The following is a 16,313-nucleotide window of genomic DNA, read 5'->3' as shown; positions in this document are numbered from 1 at the left end:
TCCTAAATATTTAAATGAAGTTGTGATTTTTTTAGATAAATTTAAACTTCAATTGAGTAGTTTTTGAATTTAACTTTTAAATGTATCTTTGGTAAGTTGCGTAGTTTTTGAATCAGTAGATTTTTGAGACAAAGTTAAACTCCAATCTCATAATTTTGATTTTATTTCAATATTTTCTTTTTAAAAAATTATAATTTTAAATATCAAATATATATAAAAATATACATTTAAAAAATGATTTTTAAGTCGCTGAAGTAAGTGAGTTGAACCTAACGAGATTAATTTAACGAGTTAAACCAAATTGTTTGTGAACTAATAACGAGGCGAGTTTGAGCGTAAAAAAGTTCGTGTCGAAGTCGAACTGAGATTTGAACTGAACCAATTCTTAACGAGTTGAGTCGAGCTAAGACGACTTCGACTCGACTCATTTCCAGCCCTAATAAAAGTATTTGGATCATAAAAAATAATATTATAAATATTAATTTTTGTAAATCTTATTTAATAAAAGTATTGTGTATAATTATCAATTACTTTTATATTACATTTTTTCTATCGTATAGAATACTTATTTTATACAAAACTTTAACTCCTTACATTATATTTTATAAATTAATTAGTAAAATATTATATTTCTTCCACTAATTATTTAATCTATCTTTTTATTATATCTTTTTCAAATCTCACTCTTCTTATTTTATGTCATTGTATTAAACTTTATTTAATTTATTTAACTAATAAGGTGTTTATGATTATATAGCTCATATAATTAATAAGATATCAGGAATATATAAATAATTATATAATATTTTATTTTTATAGTCATGAGTCAATTATGAGTTGTTTATATTATATTACAGTTTTAGTACTATTTAATTCTTACATTGCTTATATATTTAATAATAATTTGAATATAAATTACATTTATTACCATTTATTATAAATTACATTTAATATCTTTGATATTTTTAATATCCTACAAAAGTTCAATCATTGTTATATGTTTTTTTATAATAAATTTAATATCATTAATTATGTATTAATATGTTTTATTATTTGTAATTTTACATAGAATATTATATTTTTAAATAGAAAAATATAATATATTGTACCTATTATAAACAAATATTTTTTTATTAACAATGAAGTAAATAACTTAGACATGTGTCATGCATTTGATTTAAATAAATTTATTAATAACGCTTAAGTTAGTGTAAAAAAAAAGGAGAATTATTGAAAATAATGGTATTGTTGTCTCATATGACACATTTTTTATTTTGTTATAGTTATTATATTTTCTGATAATAACTATTTTTTAGGATTGTTTTATTATTTTACATTATTAGTCTTTAGTTGAAATTCAAAAGCTCTGGTTATTTTCTTTGTATAGGTGATTCTACCTTATCGATAGCTAATTCTTTCTATTTTATTTTCTCCATATTTTATTTTCTCCACATATCACCAGAGATAATATACGCTGCACAAGGACACATATCACTAGAGATAAGAGATAAGATACGCTGCACCTCCAAAGGACACATATCACCAGAGATAAGAGATAAGACTCGCTGCACCTCCAAAGAACACATATCACCAGAGATAACGGACGTGAAAGTGGAATACATAACAAACTATCATTAATATAGTAATATTATTTCTATTTGACATGCTTTTTATTTTACAAAATAAGTATTATGGTTGTTATTTTTGATAATAATTAAAACAAAAAAAATCAATTTTAAATAAAAAAATTAATAATAATAAATAAAGGTGATACTAATGGTTAATTTTACTATTTCAATTTTATATAATATTAGCCTAAAACAACCCTATAGTTCTTCTAATAATAAGTCATCCATGTTAGTATCTGAGAGAACATTTTTTGAATTGAAAAAAAATTACACATTTACTATATATTGAAAGTTACACATTTATTATATATTAGTGTCCAATTATTTTTCTATTTTTTAGTGCATATATATGTTAATATATAATCAGGTATTTTTATTTAAAGTTAAATTATTACTGTATTAAAATTTGGAATATACATTCTCATGTCGGTTTATCCATTTTTTAGTGCACATGCATAAAATTATAATTAATGATTTTTGTTTAATATTGATTTTTATTTGAAATACTATTAAAAACCCCGTGTGTGCGCACGAATTCTGATCTGATACACATTTTATCTAATATAAAAAAATTATCGTTTTAAAGAAATTATACTAAAAAAATTATATTTGAAAATTTAACAAACATTCCATATATAAACATTATTTTTGTTTTTAAATTGTATATAAAACTATTTGAATTAATAATAATTTTTTTTCAATTTATAAAATTATTTGGATGAAAAATACATTATATTTGTTTTAACATTGTTTTGTTTATCGGAGTTTATAGAAATATTTGTATATATTTTTTTCATTTATAGAAATATTTGTATAAATAGTAGACTTTCTCCCTTTAGAAAAATTTCATATCAATTATACACATTGTCCGTTTATACAAATATTTGTATCAACAATACATTTTTTTTCATTTATAAAAATATTTATATCAACAATACAAATATTTTTTATTTATAAGAATATTTGGATCAACAGTATTTCTTTTCCTTATATACAAATAACAACAATAATACTATTTATAAAAATGAAGGCTGACGATGAATATAACCAACTCAAAAATAGTTCGGAACTCGATTCGACAATTAAATTGTTGAACTAGATTCATGAAACAAATGAGCTGAATATGAGCGAAAAAACTAAATTCGTTAACTAAATGACCTGAACTTGAACTATATATAGTTTGATTCGTTAGGTTCATGAGTCAACTCAATTATATATGAGATGAATTATATTATCTTTAAGAATAGGTTTAAAGATTTACTCAAAACTTCATTATATTATCCTTTCATACTAGTTATGGAAATAAAGTCAACTCGATTATATATGAGAAGAATTATATTATGTAATGAAGGTTGCAAGTGGTGTAAATATTATAAGATGGAAATGTATTGATTTCTAGTGATTTTTGGTTTAACATTTTATTAAATTTGTAAGGTTCCTAAATATTTAGACGAAGTTGTGGATTTTTTAAACAAAGGTAAACTTCAATTGAGTAATTTTTGAATTAGACTTTCAAATGTATCTGTTGAAAGTTGCGTAGTTTTTGAATTAGTAGAATTTTAAGACAAAGTTAAACTCCAATATGATAACTTTTATTTTACTTCAATGTTTTGTTTTTTAAAACCTATTAATTTTAAATGTCTAATAAAAAAAGTAAAAAAGACAAATCGGTAAAGCAAGTGAGCTGAACCTAATGAGATTAATTTAACGAGTTAAGCCAAATTATTTGTGAACTAAAACGAATCGAGTTTAAGTTTTAAAAAAAAGTTTATGTCGAAGTCGAATCGAGATTTGAGTTGAACCAATTCTTAATGAGTTTAACCTACCTGAGCTGACTTCGACTCAACTCGACTCATTTTCAGCCCTAATAAAAATATTTGGATCATAAAAAATAATGTTATAAAAATTAATTTTTGTAAATCTTATATAATAAAAGTATTGTGTATAATTATCAATTACTTTTATATTATATTTTTTACTATTGTATAGAATACTTATTTTATACTAAGCTGTAATTCCTTATATTATATTTTATAAATTAATTAGTAAAAAATTATATTTCTTCCACTGATTATTTAATCTACTTTAAAAAAAAATATTAATCGAATGATAAGGCTTATATAAAACAATTATATTCTCATATTGTAATAACCAAAAGTGATCCCACTTGATGAATATTGTTAAAGTTATTACTATTTCTTTATTTGGTATCAGAGCTCCATCGGAGAGCATGATATAGTTAGAAAGTAAGAGTGTTTGAGAGGAAAAACACTAGAGTGACTGAAAGACGTGAAATGGCTGAATCGAGCAATTTCACCGCACAAAGTGCGCCCAAGTTTGATGGAGATTATAATCATTGGAGTTTGATCATGGAGAATCCACTTCGTTATGGAGCGCGTTATGGACGTGGGAGAGTGTCATACCTCGAAAAAATGATAACATGACTTAAGTGAAGCCCAATCTTACGCTCGCAATGATGGACTGAACAGAGTCGCCACCGAACTTTATTTATTCCTAAAAAGGAAAGGGGAAATATCGATAAAACCCAAGAAAGAATGACAATGATTATGGTCGTCGCAACCAAATTAGGGTTCGGAAGTCGATTACGCAAGGGGAAGATATTAGCACCTCTCACGTCCGTTGTACTCAACGGGAACCGTTAGGTTAGTTGTGCGCGTTTGTGTTGGTTTGAAATGTAAGGCTTCAAGTTATTAGGTGGGAAATAAAGAATAGAAAAGAGAAAGAATGTTTTTGGATTTTCGACGGAGGACTAAACCTAATTTTTTTATTAGTGGGCCTGACAAGATTTATAAATCCTGCTCCTACGTATCTCAATAGAGAACTCAAGGCTTACGTAGTTCTGGATAGAAAATGCTTGTTTATTGGTCGATTATAGCGAAAGCTACTTTGTGTTAATCGACGAAAACATTGTTGGACTACCCAAAACAGATGGAGAAACATTGCCTTGCATTGTTTTGAAATAAAGTACCTTTCGTTTGAGAAAGGGTTTAAGGATCAATCGCATGGCGGCGAGAAAATAATTGGATTGGTTTGATGCATTTTGGGTAATGGCGAGAACTTGGATGGGCGAGATATCCATCTCGAATCCTAGTCTCAGGAGTGCATGGTATCCACCATGTTCCATTTCCATCTTATTTGCAAAAGTGTTTAATAATGATTAAGTGTTTTTTGAATTTGATTGAGAAAGGGTTTGACGAAACCGTGTTGACAATTTTGGATGATGGTGAAAACTAAGATAGGCGAGGCATCCACCTCGAATCTTAATCTCAGGAGCTCGTGGCCTCCACCACGTTCCATTTCCATTTTCATTTAAAAGTGTTTGGTAAGAATTAAGTATTTTTGAGTTTTATTATTGTGAAAATGACTTGACGTTATATCAAGCATTTGATGAGCGATTGAGAAAAATTTGAATGACATGGTTTGAAAGAGATGGAATAGATTTGGATGATGGCAAGAGCTAAGATAGACGAGACATCCATCTCGAACCCTAGTCTTGGGAGTGCGTGGTATCCACCATGTTCCATTTCCATCTTTATTAAAAAGGTCTTAAATATGAATTAAGTTTTTTCGAGTTTTTTTCTATTGTGAAAATGACTTGACGTTGGATCAAGCATTTGATGAGTGATTGAGAAATATTTGAATGAAGTGGTTTGAAAGAAATGGAATGGGTAGAAACAGATGTATTTGAGAAAAATACCCGACGTTGGATCGAGTTTGTATTTTTGATCTTTTGGAAATGATTGATTTTATTCTTGTGTTAGTAGCTAGCTAAACAGTCAAGCAAGTAAAGAAAGAAAAACAGTAAAATATTATTACGCATCATGGGAGTGGGGGTACATTTTGTCAAATGGGGATTCAAAGTAGTGGAATAATTAAAATGGAACATAATAATCAACGAGCAATGCATGAGTGTAAGTGCAAGCGAACCGTCTCATTGTAAGAAAGCCCAAGAGTAAGCTATGTGAGGTTGGTGGCGATGCTTAAAAGCAATCGGCTTACAAGGGTGTGGAGATGGGGGAATTACAACTAAGTACTGTACTCAAAACCAGTTTATGCATCATGTCAACATTGAATGATCATGTGTGACCAACCGAAACGCGACGAAATTCTATCGTTATCTCGATAAAATAATCATGGATAAACAAACATGAGAGTAGTTGAATCCATAAATTAAAATCGAGGCTTTGTCAATTAAAAATAAATAAAAGAAGTAAACATTAAAAATAATGAGTATCAGAGAAATTATAATAAAACATGAACATGGGAGGATTAAAAAGAAATACGCAAAAGAAATTAAAATATTATAAAACCAAATATGTAATGCACAAGTATCGAACCCACCACTTAAAGGGAGTTGGCACAACTTCCCCTCCACCAGGCCACAGACAGTCGACTGTTACTTTGACAGTGACCCTATCACATAAGCAAAAGGCGAAAGAAAATAGAAAGAAAAAAAAGGAAAACAACCTAACTAAAGGTGGGCGGTGGGCAACAAATACTTGGGCTTGATGATCACCCAACAGTCTCTGGGACTGTTTTGGGTCGGGTCAAATGAGACCCGCTCCGGCTTGGCCCGAGATGAGGTGGCACCGGGAATATCAAACACATCCTAGCTGCGTGGCCGTTGGGCAGTAGTCATGGGGACGCGGCCAGCATTAATTGTCAATTAGCAAATCAATGAGAAGCCGACAGAAAGGAAAGGTCAAAACTGCTGCAGCATGGGTATCAATTCCCAACACAAGTCTCTGAATGTTTTAAACAATATTAAAGACATATATTATTATTATTATTATTATTATTATTATTATTATTATTATTAGTTTTAAAAAGTGAAACAAAATATCCTAACCAAAACATGACCTTTCCTCAAGTAGGAGCAAACGATCACAGAAGAAAAAAAAATGGAAGAGTCGAAACATGAAGGGAAACGCACAGCAACACCCAAAGATAGTACAGCAAGGAAAGACGATGATGAAGCATAAGTCAAAAGGAATGGAGAGCAAAGACCAGACCAGAATTAAGTTTTAGGCTTACCTTTCCACGAAGATATTGACGGTGATGTTGGGTCCTCTAAACTCCGGCGCGTTTGATTCTCCGACGGCGTTCAAATGGAATCTCGCGTCTTCTCTGCGGAAAAGCACAAAGTCTAGGTTATCTCCTTCTTCTCCTTCTTGATTTCGTTAGGGTTTTGATATTCTCCTCGCCGTCGAAAAACGATTCTTAGGGTTTCCTCCCCTTTTAACATATTCTTTGTTCTCCTTATATAGTCCCATCCTGATGGTGAGAGGCCTCTAAAAATTCTCTCTGTGGTCCCTCTCTTCTTTCCTTTTCAACATTGGGGACGACATTACCTTTGGGAGTGTAGGTGAGTGTTTGTACGGACACTCTGGGGCCTTTTGTCCTCACCCAAACTCGTGGTCCCTCCTCCACTCCTTATTACTCTTTTACTGTCGGTAACAAACAAAACTGCTATAACTCATTTAGACGAAATAAAGTATGTGTGTCTTTTTGGAATTATACTGATTTTGTATTGCTGTTAATTTGCCGATGCAAGATCTTGTGGAGGGTGGTGAGTGTGGAACTCTTTCCCCATCGAAGAACAACTTGATTTCCAGGACGAAGCAGGGCAAAGTGACCAAGAAGGGATAATGATTCAAGCATGAGCAAAACAAATCTGATCATCAGAAGCTTTCCATCGGCCTTTCACCTGAGGCCTATCACGAAATGCAAAAAGATCTCTCAACCAGTGAATCACTTGATAGGAAATCAATGACTCGTACGAACCATCACGCATCTGAAGTTGTCTTACTTCTAAGGTCGCCAGGAGTACTTAGAGTCGCTACAACCTTCTATGTAGTTCTCAAGAGCCGATGAAAGCAACAGGATGATTGGAGGCGGAAGATTCAGTGCAACAAAATAAATCCTATCTGCAGGTATAGACAGTACGACCTTCAGAAGTTCTAACAGGTGCAACGTAACCAGATATGCTGTCGGTTTGGATGTGTAAGAAGCAAGCAAGGCAGAGGAAATGAAATCGAGTAGTCCAACTTATCGAGATGCTTGTAACTCAGGGTCCTTTCCCTCCACATACCTGATCATTTCAGAAGTTATCAACCCTATGCTTGACGCCCCTTCTTCCCTTACTTCCAATGGCTTGAGTTGAATCTCCTTTTGATTTTTGGTTTTTTGGTATTGACTGTTATGTGGTTTGGTTTGATTTTCGCAGGGCCACGGTTGTGTTTCTTGCAATGCCAATCGCATGATAACACTTCCATTGAGGATACATCAACTTGAATAGTTTGGGACCTAAGTATGCATGTGTGACCTGTTGGACCTGCTCCTTGTTGCATCTAAGATGAGTTATGCTGAGGCAGACAACTCAGATGCTGTTGTTCTCTTATGATTAGCAGGACATAGCCTAAGCTGGAGCAAACTTCCATTTGCCAATAACCAATATTGGCCATCACAAGGGTGTCAACTAAATGGGGTGAAGTTTTGGTTCCAAGAATCAGCTGAAGACCCTGTGGAGGGTCATGATCTTTCTCGGAGCAATGACCTGTGAGGACAAGGGCTTCCAGTTTAAAATATGCTTGCAGTGTTCTTGTGTCACCGAGGTTCTCAAGCAGAATGTTATCCAAGGCATGAACAGTGAGAACGGGCTCAACAAGACAGGGTTCTGGAACATCAAGATTCATGGTGAGAATCTTAGATAATGGCAGGTTGGCAAAAATACTTTTGGGCCATTCGTCAAAGAATCAGTGTTGCTAGAGTCATCCATTGACGGTACTACATATTTGTAGTAGTTCTTCAGAGGAAGATCAACAAGGGAACTCATTGGATTCAGCACAATCCTCATGCTGGGCTGAATGTATTTCCACAAAACTCGAAGAATCCCAGACAACTTTTGGCTGGTTGGACTTAAAGGATCCAGAACCGCATCAATATGCATGCTAGAATTTTCATTGTTCAGAATAATGGCATTGTGTTGAGCACTCAAACCTCAAAATGAGCACTTTCAGAATGTCGCTCTCTCATAGACATTGAAGATGATACAGACATGACAATATCACTAATGAATTTGCTTGTCAACATGTCAGGGTCAACATCTTCCCATTTCATTAAAGTTTATGCAATCTACTAGCCATGTAGGTGTTAATAGTATTGAGAGCGGAGGATTTGTTAAGAATGGCGAGTTTGGAGTATCCACTTCCTTCAACCAAAACGTTATGGTGATGATCAACGGAGAGAGCTGGGGTTTGGCTTAGCTGCTGTCGCCGGTGATGGTGGTGGTTTGCCATTTGTTGTAACAACCTCCGTACTGCCTTTTTTTTCTACATTATATTCATAACCTTGGTAGCAAATCTTTGTATTTGAAACTTAAATGGTCCATTGTCTGTTCTGAAACTGCTACCTGGAATGTACTTGAGCCAAACTTGGAAACCTCCAAAGTTCCATTCAACTCAAGCATAAGGACTAATTCCGTGGTGAACATAAAGATCTGCTTGCTGCACCAACTTTATGAACTTTACTAAAACATAGTTCCCCTTAAAAAATAGTATTTTCCAAGTGAAGGTTCATGCCCATTCCGAAACACATAATTTTGAATCACATCCAATCCTCCTTCTTTAGCCTTTTGGATAAGATCTGGCCACATCTCATGAGTACTTCTGGGGTAATGAATGGAGCCAGAAAGTAGTATCCTTCTTTGTCCATTGATCGTGGTAGCTTTATAATCAATGAAACAGAAACTTCATGTTGAGCAATAAGTGAAGTCGCAAGTATTACAAATAACAACATATTGAGCTTGAAGCCCACAAAGAATAATGAACCTTGAACATGTTATGTGTTTTTCAACATTTCATCCTAAGCTTCAATGTATATATATATATATATAGAAAGAGAGAAAGTAGGGATTAGGATCCTTGGGATTTTGGGGATGGGTTGGATTTGGTCCAAATTCCAATTTGCAAATTATGTATGCTTTGTATAATTTTATGATTCATAATGAATGTGACACTTGATGTGAATGAAAATTGTTTTCCCTTTTTTAGAAAAACAAAAATCTCTCTTCATTTCTAAGAAACCTCACGCGTTCATGTGATGATACTTAAATATTATGAACTAATCACATACCATGCAAATGAATGACTATGATTGAATGAATGTGAGAAGGTCATTGGTCATGAATGAATGATTGGAATATGAATGATTACGTGGAAGTCTTTAAACATGAATGAATGAATGAAAAAATCTTCTAATATGAAGTGAAGAATTTAAACCTAAAATGGTCATGAGGAGAAATGCAAATGACTAATTGATTGGGAAAATTTTCAGGACCAAAATCAGGGTATGACAGAGAGGAAGAAGCAATTTTCAAATAGGAGGTAACAACTATGTTAGGGGACGGGGAAGAGTAAAACCATTTGTAAATAGGAGTGCTATTATATCTTATCGATGTCAAAGACAATGACACTACCAATTTGAATGTCCAAGTCTAGAAAAAGAAGAAAACTATGTTGAGTTTGATGAGGAAGAGGAGTTACTCCTAATGGATCATGTCAAAGTTCAAGATATTAAAGACAAGGGGATATGGTTTCTTGATTCTGGTTGCTCTAATCACATGTCATGAAATAAAGAGTGGTTTTGTAGAACTAGATGAAATTTTCAATTGTACTGTTAGATTGGGAAACAACTCAAGAATGTCCGTAATGGGAAAAGGAAGTGTCGGGTTTGAAGTGGATGGAATCATTCTAACTGTGAGTGATGTTTACTTTCTACCTGACTTAACCAACAATTTGTTAAGTATTAACCAACTTCAAGAAAGATGTATGATAATAATAATAATAAAAGAAGGTGCATGCAAAATTTATCATCCTCAAAGAGGGAAAATTGTAGACAGCAGCATGACTCTGAACCCGATGCTTGTGATTCATGCTACATTAGCATCGTTTCCACGGAAATGCTTAAAGGTTGAGGAGGAAAAATTGGAGAATCTATGGCTTAGAAGGTACGGGAATGTAAATCATAAGTTAATTGTTGATATGTAGAAGAAATAAATGGTGAAAGTCCTGCCAATATTCAAGGAAACTGTGGGGGTTTGTGAAGTGTGTAATATTGGCAAGCAACACCAAGACAAAATTCCAAAGAAAAGTAATTAGAGAGCATCAGAAAAACTTGAATTGGTGCATGCAGATCTGTATGGTCCAATCACTCCAATCTCTCATAGTGGTAAGAGATATTTGCTAGTGTTTGTAGATGACTACTCTCCCAAAACTTGGATTTATTTTCTTATGGAAAAAGGTGAAACATTTGAGATATTCAAATGCTTTAAGAATTTGGTTGAGAAAGAAGCTCAAAAACATATATGTTTATTTACGAGAAGACAGGGAAGGAGAATTCACCTCAAACAAGTTCAATTAGTTTTTCCTAGAGAATGGAATTAAAAGGTAATTAACAACTGCTTTCACACCATAACAAAATGGGTAGCTGAACGAAGAAATAGAACAATTATGAATATGGTGCGTTGTTTACTTACTAAGAAAGAGATGCCAAAGACCTTGTGGACAGAAGTTGCGAAGTGGACAAATCATGTGATTAACAGAAGCCTTACCAAAGAAGTAAAGGAAATGGTACCAGAAGAAAGATGGAGTGGACTTAAACCTAGAGTTGACTACTTTAGGGTGTTTGTATCCATTGCACACGTACATATTACCTGAGCAGAAGAGACTAAACTTGATGATAAAAGTCATAAATATATCTTAATTGGAGTGAGTGATGAATTAAAGGCTTACCGGTTGTATGATCCAATATTTAAGAAAATCACAGTAAGCAGGGATGTCATATTTGAAGAAGGAGAAAATAGAATTGGAACGTAAATTCAGAAGAAGAAAAAGAAATTACTCTTGATTGGGGTAACAATGGTAGTGACATGGAGGATTCTAATGAAGAATCAAATATAGAAACAGAGGCGAGTAATGATGGAAGCCATGAACATACATTACAAAATAAGGAACGACAACATGAAGAGCAACAACATAAGGAACGACCAATAAGAGAGAGAAGAGCACCTAGTAGGCTGCAAGATTACGAAAGTGGGGAAGGTCTCTATAAAGAAGAACAAGAGGTTAATGTTTTTTTTCATGTCAAATGATGATCCCATAAATTATAAGGAAGATATGAATGATGTAAAATGGATAGAAGCCATGAAACGTGAAATAGATGTCATCGAGAAGAACAAAACATGAGAGTTAGTGAATCTACCAACACAAGCTAAGAAAATTGGAGTGAAATGGATTTACAAAACCAAACTGAATGAAGAAGGAAAGGTTGATAAGTACAAAGTGAAGGAGAAGGGCGATCCAAAATGCAGCGGAATTTAAAATTTCTCCTTTAATGATCCTTACGAATGGGCATGATCAGTGATAGAATCGTTACCTCTTTTGGCGATTGTAACCTTTGATGCAGATCTACGGAGCAATCACGAATGTTGAACGATGACAACGCCTCTACTCAGTCCACACAAATAGATTCCTTCAATCTCAGTGCTAGCTGCTACGAATGAAGGCTTTGAGTGAGAGAGAGAGAGAGAGAGAGAGAGAGAGAGAGAGAGAGAGAGAGAGAGAGAAACGAAATTGGAAGTGTCTTTATGCTTCTACACAAGGGTTCTATTTATAGAACCACTTGTGTGGGCTGCAAGCTAAAAAGCCCACTCAAGTGTATATGGCCCATATCTTATAATATGCCAAAATCACTTAAGCGTGTGGTACCTTACCATATTTCGTATTCTACTTAAGTACACCGTACCTTATGATGTTCTACAATTTATTTAAGGACATCGTACATTACGGTATTCCTTAGTTACTCTATCTCTCATCAACCCGTCCTTTGTGTGTGACCCTGTAGGTTTTCACGACATTGGCAATTATATTAAATCACGTATTTAACATAATAAACAGTAAGCGGTATCTAGCAACACATCACTGCTACCCAAGACACGAAAATGTCATGTGATCTGACAAATCCTTCTATGATAATAATTATGTGTATAATTACCCTTTTGCCCTTATGTCTATACTGAACACAAGGCATAGACCGTGTCATCCTTGTCCAGTTCAATATTGGGCCCATAGACATTTATCCTGTTATGCAGGATGGGAAAACTCCATCTAGGTCACTCATGTCCCTTAGCATGCTTCGTGGAGTACCCATCAACTGTCTTTATGGTCATCTAGTTATGGACAATGTTTGATCAGCAATAAGGCACTCGACTCTACATCTAGGGTTCATAGTGGTTTCAGGTCGAAGGGTGGTATACACCATTATCACCATGAGAATAACTTATGACACTTTGCATAACATTCTATATAGTATTCTCATAGCGGGTCAATCCAATATAAATATTACTCTTAATATTCATACCTATGTTTAAGACTTGATAACTCCTTATCCAGGATCTATGAGATGTGATCATCAGTCTATATACATAATAGTCTTAATGCTTTAATGTTATCCCACTTCACAATAAAGCTCGACTATGGATACTTTAAGAATAATGTCCTTATGTTTAATGTGATCTCATGATTAAGTCACACTTGATACATTAAACAGACTATCTATTCTATGGACTTTATTAGACAAACATAATAAAGAAAAAGCCTTTTATTATTAATAAATAATTCGATACAAGTACCAAAAGTATTGGCATCTAGTGCTTACACCAACACAAAGCTCGACTTGTTAAAAAAGGGTATACATAGACAGAGGGGGTAGACTATAATGAAGTATATGCTCTCGTTGCACGATGGGACATAATTCAAATTTTATTGGCTATGGCAGCACAAAAAGGATGGATTGTGTACCAGTTGGATGTGAAAAGTGATTTTTTATATGGATAATTGAAGGAAGAGGTATATGTGGATCAACCTGAGGGCTTCATTAAACACAGAGAGGAAGAAAAGGTATATAGGTCGAACATAGCCTTATATGGCCTAAAGCAGGTGCCAAAAACATGGTTTAGTAGAATCGATAGTTACTTCTGACGAGAAGGATTTTCAAAGAGTAAACATGACCATACTTTATTCATTAAGAGAAGAGAGAGAAAAATAATCATGGTAAGTATTTATGTTGATGACTTGATATATACGGGGAATAATGAAGAACTGTGTGCAATATTTAAGAAGTCCATGATGAAAGAGTTTGAGATGACAAACCTTGATACAATGAGGTTCTTCCTTGGAGTTGAAGTAAGTTAAAATGCAAATGGAATTAACTTATGTCAAAAGAAATATGGAAGAGAAGTTTTGGAAAGATTCAATATATGGAATTGTACCTCTGTCAAAAATCTAATAGTTCCTAGAACTGTGTTGTCAAGAGAAGGTGCAGAATATGTTGATTCAACTTTTTACAAGCAATTGGTAGATAGTCTGATGTATCTTACAACTACACGAACATATATGATGTACGTAGTGTGTTTGATTTCACGTTACATGGATAATCCAAAGGAGGAACACATGCAGATTGCTAAAAGAGCCTTGAGGTACTTAAGAGGTACTTTGGATTTTGGCTTATTTTATAGAAGAAGGATTGCATCGAAGCTTTTGGCATATACTGACAGTGATTATGCAAGAGATATATACGACAGAAAGAGTACTTCATGGTATGTGTTTCTACTAATTGAGGCAGCAGTTTATTGGAGTTCGAAGAAGCAACCTATGTGTGGCGGGAAATTCATGATCATCAAGCTATTAACAAGCTAGAGATCAATTAACAAGAATTGCCACCGCGCTTTTATTGTTTCCAAGGGAAAAGGGGAAAAGTACCAAAAGAAAAAGCCATTTGTGTTTGACAAGACCTTCGGACTTGTGCCTACGTACCAACATAAAAATGAGGGATCAAAACCTCGTAGTTCGTGCTATAAATTTCAAAATGGGTGTGTTGGTTTTAACAAAATTTAAGTTTGAAAGGCACAAAGGCCTAAAATGATTTGAATGGGTTAGTTCTTTTTGGCTTTTTCAAGATTTAAGTCAAGTATGATTAAGTTTATTTACAAGTTTTATTTAAGAAAATAAGTTTGAAAATGCAATGGCATAAGGCCAAAGTTTCTATCCTTTTGAAAATGGTCAAAGTTTAACATAAAATAGTTCACACAAAGAAGGTTTTAAAAATGGAGGGAGAGATTTTGAAATTAAGTAAATGGGGATAAGATGAAGAGACTACCCTATGCACAAAATTTAAAAGTTTAAAGTTGAAAAGATCTGACCAAATGGGAGCAATCCAATAGACAAGTATGTCAATAGAAACCCAGAATTCCCTTGGACTTTTAGAATCAAGCAACACACAAATGCACAATTATATCAATCTTGAAGAGCAAAGGCATCAAATAAAGATGGCCTCATCCAAGCTTATCCACTTCAATGATCTTCTTCAGAATAACCCATACAACAGATGAATTCCACAACTCACAGGTTCAACATAACAGCTTAACAATGATCAATGTTGCAGAGGAATCTGGAGAGATCTAGAATGATGTATCAAATGAATTTCACATTGCAAGTACTTGGTTCTTCAACAAATTGGCATTGGCCAAGCCCATTAGCAAGGGAATGTTGCCTAAGTTCCAAGTCCAATTGGGAGAGATCAAAACAACAGTCCACTCAAAAGTCTTTTAGGGTTTTTGTTATTATTATGTACATTAATGGTCAAAGACCACACAAACAGGCAAACAAAATAATATCACACAATATGGTCCAAGTGGACACAGTGAAAATTACATTAACATAAACAATTAGAATGATATGTACAATGACAAATGATATAAAGTGCTAAAAGTAAATTGCATAAAAGTAAAGACTTGAAATTAAAAGTTAATGGTTAGTAAGTTAGTAGTTAGTTTTGTTTTACTTTTTGATTTCAAGATATTCTTTGGAGAACACTCAACCCACTTGCCACAAGCATGAATCCCTGAACCAAAACATCTTCCAAAGGAAGGAAAGAAGGCCAAGTTTCCAAACAATACCATGGAAGAGACGAGACTTACAATCTCACTAACTAGAATGCTTATGCCTTTTATGTCACAAATTTAGCGCTATGTTAAGCAATCGTAATTGGACTTATGTAGAAGTCACAACTATTTGAGGCCGGGTAATAAACTTTTGGTGTTAATGCATGTTGGAGACATAGTATTAAGAACTATGCTCATTAAATATACCACACACAAAAATATGCAAAGGTGTGGCCTAATCTCATCCATACTCATGTAAATCTTTCAATCAACTAGCATTAGGACTTTGAGATGTCATTGGCCAATTGAAAATGAATGGATGAAGAAGGGGAATTAGATGAAGAGGGAAAGGAATGAATGAGATCACAAATTGGTCAAAGGAGGACTTTTACCAAATTAATATTATTCATTCATTTTGGGAGATGGAATGTACATTCCATCAATCCCCTAAATCCAATAATATTAACTTGACAAAGTCAAATCAACCTTGACCAAGGCCCAACAATAAATGAGAAACTCAATTAAGTCAATACAAATGGTCAACACAATTAAAATGACATTTATTCAATTAAAAATAATAAAATAATGCATTAAATTCAAATATGTTTTGTCCAAATCCTAAAATCTCATCAAAACACCAAATAAATGGCCATGAGATTTATCAT

General features: G+C 33.5%; 2 long non-coding RNA genes across 2 annotated transcripts; one reads left to right on the top strand and one right to left on the bottom strand.

The window, feature by feature from the left end:
• Window positions 1-5,439: 5,439 nt before the first annotated feature.
• Window positions 5,440-7,018, bottom strand: LOC127132466 (uncharacterized). The gene is made up of 2 exons (XR_007806723.1): window positions 6,684-7,018; window positions 5,440-6,394 (listed from the first exon to the last, which is right to left on the bottom strand). It is a non-coding gene; the product is annotated as an uncharacterized LOC127132466 (long non-coding RNA).
• Window positions 6,372-9,687, top strand: LOC127132465 (uncharacterized). Its single transcript, XR_007806722.1, has 2 exons — window positions 6,372-6,799; window positions 7,204-9,687. It is a non-coding gene; the product is annotated as an uncharacterized LOC127132465 (long non-coding RNA).
• The last annotated feature ends 6,626 nt before the right edge of the window (window positions 9,688-16,313 follow it).

Source organism: Lathyrus oleraceus, chromosome 3, assembly GCF_024323335.1.
Source record: "Lathyrus oleraceus cultivar Zhongwan6 chromosome 3, CAAS_Psat_ZW6_1.0, whole genome shotgun sequence".
Classification (NCBI taxonomy): domain Eukaryota; kingdom Viridiplantae; phylum Streptophyta; class Magnoliopsida; order Fabales; family Fabaceae; genus Lathyrus; species Lathyrus oleraceus.
The sequence above is the reverse complement of the archived record's forward strand: the minus strand, read 5'-3'. Positions and strand labels throughout refer to the sequence as shown.